The sequence below is a fragment of the Nannobrachium achirus genome (assembly GCF_963921795.1).
Source record: "Nannobrachium achirus genome assembly, chromosome: 18".
Lineage (NCBI taxonomy): Eukaryota > Metazoa > Chordata > Actinopteri > Myctophiformes > Myctophidae > Nannobrachium > Nannobrachium achirus.
The window spans coordinates 39,417,773-39,423,939 of record NC_137825.1 but is presented as its reverse complement, the minus strand read 5'-3'; positions in this window follow the sequence as shown (position 1 = coordinate 39,423,939).

Here is a 6,167-nt window from a genome sequence, read left to right as displayed (position 1 = left end):
CCATATGGTGCTCGAAACCTCACTCACTTTATAATAAATATTTGAAAACAGGAGCTACTTAATTGTGTGCAGATTGTATTCTTCTTGCAAGATGAACTTTTTTTAAATCTATAGCACCCTGCCTTGTAGGTCTAGGGTGTGGGTGTCTTTTGTACTTTTCTGAGCTATCTACCCCTACTCACACAGACACAGGATACAGCCTGTACACACACACACGCGTGCACGCATGCACGAACGCGTGCACGCACGAACGCGTGCACGCCCGCCCGCCCACACACACACACACACACACACACACACACACACACACACACACACACACACACACACACACACACACACACACACACAGTAACTGACTAATGGAGAACAGGAAGTTCTTACGCCTGCCTTTAAATGATGACATATGTAGCAGATATCAGGTCATTAGACAGTTTGTTTTTTAGTATAGACCATTCTGACTAAATGCACCTATGATATCTTATATATATTCTTTTAGGTAGAGCTAGGTCACCACCAGTTTCAGATGTTCTGAGTTCTTTGATATATACTTTATTAGACAGAAATGTAAACAGCATACAGTACAGTTGGATATTTAGGCTAAAAGGACAAGTCCTGGGGATATTTAGGCTTAAAGGTCAAGTCCTGGGGACTTGATTCCATTGTGGTCCTACAGTATGTATTCAATTAATCAACATAGCACAAAAATAACAGAATACATGCAGTATCAACAAATGTAAAACACTAGTACAAAGGAGAAAAATTAAACAATGTCGGCAGTGAATGCCACCTCCTTTCTATGGGAAAACCTTTATAAGCAGTGAGCAGGTCCGAGATGTAATCAGGAACTAAGCCATGAAAAGTTTTGAAAACAATACTCCGGCTACAGGATTGTGAATGAGATTGAGACTTCCAACAACCATTTTATTGAAGTTCAGTAATCTAACCTTTTTGATTTTAGAGAGATTATTGTCAATGTTTTTTATTTTTTTATTTTATGACATTAGCGATGGAGTTTTGAATAAGATCTGATTCTGCATCTATAAAAACATCCAGGTTTTAAACCTGCACATGCACACACAAACGTCTCTCTCACTCTCACACAAATACACTGTACATGCACGCATGCACACACACACCTCTCATTCAATATGAAGGCTTGGTTCTGCCCATTTTTTGCCCTCCTGATTTTAAGTCTAGTTTCAGGACTATGATAAAAAAAATGCAGAAAATTAGCAAATGCAGTCAAAATATGTACGTATGTAACCTTTTATGGACACACAGCAGCAGAAGGAAACAGAAGCATCTGAAATGCTCAGATGCTTGGTTGGTTGTGAAATCTGGTTTTAGAGTTTAGGACAGGATGTCACGCCCAAAAGTGTGAACTTACTAGGTTCCGTTATGCTTTTCAAAAGGTTAATCTGTCAAAATACCCACTTCTGTGTGTGTGTGTGTGTGTGTGTGTGTGTGTGTGTGTGTGTGTGTGTGTGTGTGTGTGTGTGTGTGTGTGTGTGTGTGTGTGTGTGTGTGTGTGTGTGTGTGTGTGTGTGTGTGTGTGCTTGTTGGGTGGATATAGTACGTATATAAAAATATGTTCACGAACCACGATTGCTGGTTAGAAATGCATAGCATTTGATGTGTATTAAAAAGGAAAGACAAAGGAAAGGATTCCAGCAATGTTACAGAGAGAACTAAGGGTGTTAACAGGAAATGACTGTTGTTGTTGCATTACGAGTATGATGATAATTATGTTGTGGTTCATGATAATACTACTATAACTTGGTCTCTACTCCTTTTAGGTATTTTGTCACTGTAATTTTTTCCAAATACATTGAAATGTACACACGCGCACACACGCACGCACGCACGCACACACACACACACACACACACACACACACACACACACACACACACACACACACATGTATCTAGATTTAAATTAGTGAATTAAGTCTCTTTAGTATTTTATGCAGCATACAATGACCGTCATGACTGTGCTGATTGTTGTACTTGTCTTACGCTCCACTACACAAACTGTGTATCATCAGCATATAAATGGTAGGATATTGTCTGTTGGGTGGAAACCTCAAACTGTTACTTTTCAGGATTCAAATAAAAAAATCACACCAGTGTGAACCGAGCGGTGGTGTCCTTTAATTTCAAGGCTGTGTCTGTGTGTGTGTGTGTGTGTGTGTGCGTGTGCGTGTGTGTGCGTGCATGGCATGCATGCATGTACATTTCAAGGCTGCTCAACAGCACCTCTCTGGTCACTCAGTGGTATGGCTCAGGCTACATACAGACAGACACGCGCGGACGGACGGATACACACACAGTCACGCTAAGGAGACGGTGTGACCACCGCTCAAAAATAGCAAAAGTACCAGATCAAAACGTGTGGATCTGCTACTTTTGATACTTTTGTGCAACGCTGTATGATCAAGTAGGGCATTCATTTCCAAAAATGTTAATTCATGGAGATAATGGGTTTCTGCCCAGGGTGCCCGCATACCATTTAGGCATTGCCACATAGGCATGGTCGTCCGGTTCGTTTCCCGATCCGGACGGCCTTTGCCGCATGTCACTCCCCATCTCTCCCCCCATTTCCTGTCAGTCTACTGTCCTATCAATAAAGGCATTAAAGTTCCAAAAAACTAATCTTTAAAGAGGTTTTTGCCCAACATCAGTGATAAATCATCACATCTTTAACCACTTTCACCCTGGTGTCCTGATGCAACACAATGTGAGCTTTTCGACCAGCTATTGACACTATACTGTATGTTTAATTGGGCTTAAGTTGTTAAAAGCTGACTCATTCAACCAACAGTCTCCATTCAGGAAGTGAGGACATGACCCGTAGCACAGCCGCGACCGCGTATTTCCCGGTGAACCTGTGCGCAAAGGTGGGGGCCGATGGGCAAGGAGGGTTGCGAGCTTATGAGAAACAACTAAAATAAGACCTTAAAACCTGGCAAAAACAGTTGCGTGCATTAGCGCAAGATGACGCTAAAGGAAATCGTTAAATGGAAAACATTAAATTAACTTCTGAAAAGCCTACTTGGCCTTAAAACATGGCAAAAACAGTTGCGTTCATTAGCGCAAGATTAGATGAGGATAAAGGAAATCATTAAATGGAAAACATTAAATTAACATCTGAAAAGGCTTCTAAGCCTACAATATAGCCTACACAAAACTAGTGAATAATTGTGGTTGTACTTGTAAACAATAACACAGACAATAATATAAATCCTTAGTCTAGTTGTGAGAAGAAAAGGTTATCATCATGGCCCCAGATAACTTTTAAATATCTTGCAATTGGCGACGAGTCTCTTACTAAATCAGCAAAATACAAAAAGGCTAATTAACCTCTCCATCATCAGCAATAGTCAGTGGTGTGTTCCCCACACTCCCAAGCCCCCACCGTTGCGCTTAGGTTCACCGGGAAAAACGCGGTCGCAGCACAGCCTGATAAAATGTCACGCAAGCTGATCACTTCATGGCATACTCATGGTGACAGTGAGCCACGGCCATGACTTTTGATATAAGGGCAATGTATCATTTCCTGTTATATTTGTGACTCGCTCTTTCCATTGACCCGTCTCATCATATCACCAATAGGCCTATAGCTGTAAATCAGCTCATGATGGCCCCCTTGGGGGTCCTTGAGGGCGTTCTAGCAAAATGTGCTTGGTTATAAGCAGCATCACAATCACTTTAAAGGACAACTTTAGTTTTTTACAACAAGGGTTCACATTTTATAATTAATTAATTTATAATTAAAGAATATAAAAGATGAGTGTTAAATTGATTTCATTTACTTCTTTCTATTGTTTTAGAGATTCTTATTTCAGTGGTTGGAGGCATGCGTACAAGTGGCTAATTTTACACAGAATAAGCCCATTCCCAAGATACAACGTAACCTTTCATGGTTGGGTGTGACTTATGGGGGCTAGAAGTGTTACTGTAAATAGCAATAAAGAAACTGCTGGCTTATTGTGTCTAAAAAGACACATTTAGCCACTTGTACGCATGCCCCCATGCGTCCGCATGCCCCACATTTTAACACGGTAAACGCAATAAAACAATAGAGCGAAGAACAAAGAAAAACAAAGTTTTCCTTTAACCTACAGTACTTAAACCTACAGTATTTCATATATAAACATATCAGATCTACAAGCTCACAACCCATTGCAAGGGAATTCATTATGAGCTTGTAGGTCTGCTATTTTTCTCATGTTTTAGAAAAAATATTGAACATATATGATTTTCTTTTCCTTCTTTTTTTCTTAAATCTTTATCCCATGATTTTGCAACCCATTTTTCACACAGTGCCAATTACCTAAGCTTTACTCTCCCGCTGCCAACCTTGGGAGAAGTGACTATGATTATAAACAGATCAGATATTGCAATGTTGCTATTTTGATGCAATTGGGCTACAGAGTGCATTTGTTCATGTTGTCTTACTATGCTAGATTGTTTTAGAGTTAGGCTATAGGCTCTGATATTCAGACTATATTTCGCATTTTACAGAGCACATTTTGTGCATGTTGTCTATTGCGCTATAGGGTTTTATTGTGTGTGTGTGTGTGTGTGTGTGTGTGTGTGTGTGTGTGTGTGTGTGTGTGTGTGTGTGTGTGTGTGTGTGTGTGTGCTGAAGCGATCATTGCGCTCGTCTGGGAGAGAGAAACAGGGAGGCGGGGGGGGCGATCCGCTCAAACAAGGAGGCATACAGCTACACGCATGAGCAACACAGCTGCCGCTATAATACAATGAGAGTTATGGCCCATAACTCTCATTGGCACGTTGGCACACCCATAACTTATGTGTGTGCCAACGTCCAATATCAGTAGTGGTGTAAAGTAACTAAGTAGCCTACTTTTACTAAGTACTGTACTTAAGTTCGATTTTGAGGTATTTGTACTTTACTTGAGTATTTCCAATTTCCAATACGTTTACTTCTACTCCACTACATCTCGGATGCAAACACTGTACTTTTACTCCACTACATTTGAAAACTTTTGTTACTATAGTTACTTTGCTGATACAAATTATAATAGGCTATTATAAAACATAGATATTACATAAACCACTTTTGCCCTATTTTATACCTTGGCTATTTGAAAATGGGCGACCTACAAGCTCACAACCCGTTGCGATTGTAGATCTGATATTATTATCTATTTTCAAACATTTTGTAGGCTTACTTACTTTTGGTACTTTAAGTACATTTTGATGCCATCACTTTCATACTTTTACTGAGGTACATTTTGAATTCTGGACTTTTACTTGTATTATTTGTATTCCTATATTGCAGTATTGATCCTTTTAGCAAAAATATGTGAGTACTTTTTCCACCGGTGAATATCAGCATACGTTACTTTTATTCAAAAATAAAAGTACCTTTGTGACACCTCCGTGTTCTGTTGTAGCAGATGTCAGGTCATTAGACAGCGAGCCCAGCACCTGGTATATGGTTGATTACTTGTGAGTTATGCTCACATTTGTCTACTTTGTGTGCCAAATGTGCAAGCATATAGTAGGCCTATTGACACACCTAAATCTAACACACCTGTTGTGAATGTGATTAGCTGCAGCTGTGTTGTTTACATCACAGTGTCCTAGAACAGGGGTTTTCAAAGTGGGTGACGGTGCACCCTGGGGTGCCGCGACGGCAGTCCGGGGGTGCCGCGATAATTTGATAATATTTGGAATTTATTTGGACACTTGAAAAAATATTTAGTATCATTTTATACTTGAAGTAATTTTCAGTTCTAACCAAAATGGCTATTATCTCAACGTTTTCCTCGCAACATAATCACTAAGATATCGTCACTGTCGAGCAGAAACCTCGTATCTCCAAGTTCCAAATGTGTACGTCTTTTGCTAAAGTAAAGCCCTGCTTCATCATACAAGACCGTCGCACAAAACTAGTGAAAACAGCCGATCTACAAGCACACAACGCCTCACGATGCGAGGCGTTGTGTGCTTGTAGATCTGCTGTTTTTACTAGTTTAGTACATTTTTTAGATGATAAATAGAAATCGAAAGGTTTTGGACATACAAGGTTTCCACCCGACAACGACTATATGCTATAAATATATAAAGGTGCTGGGAGTGAAAATGATAATGTAGGGGTGCCTCGGATAAAAAAATATATTTATGGGGTGC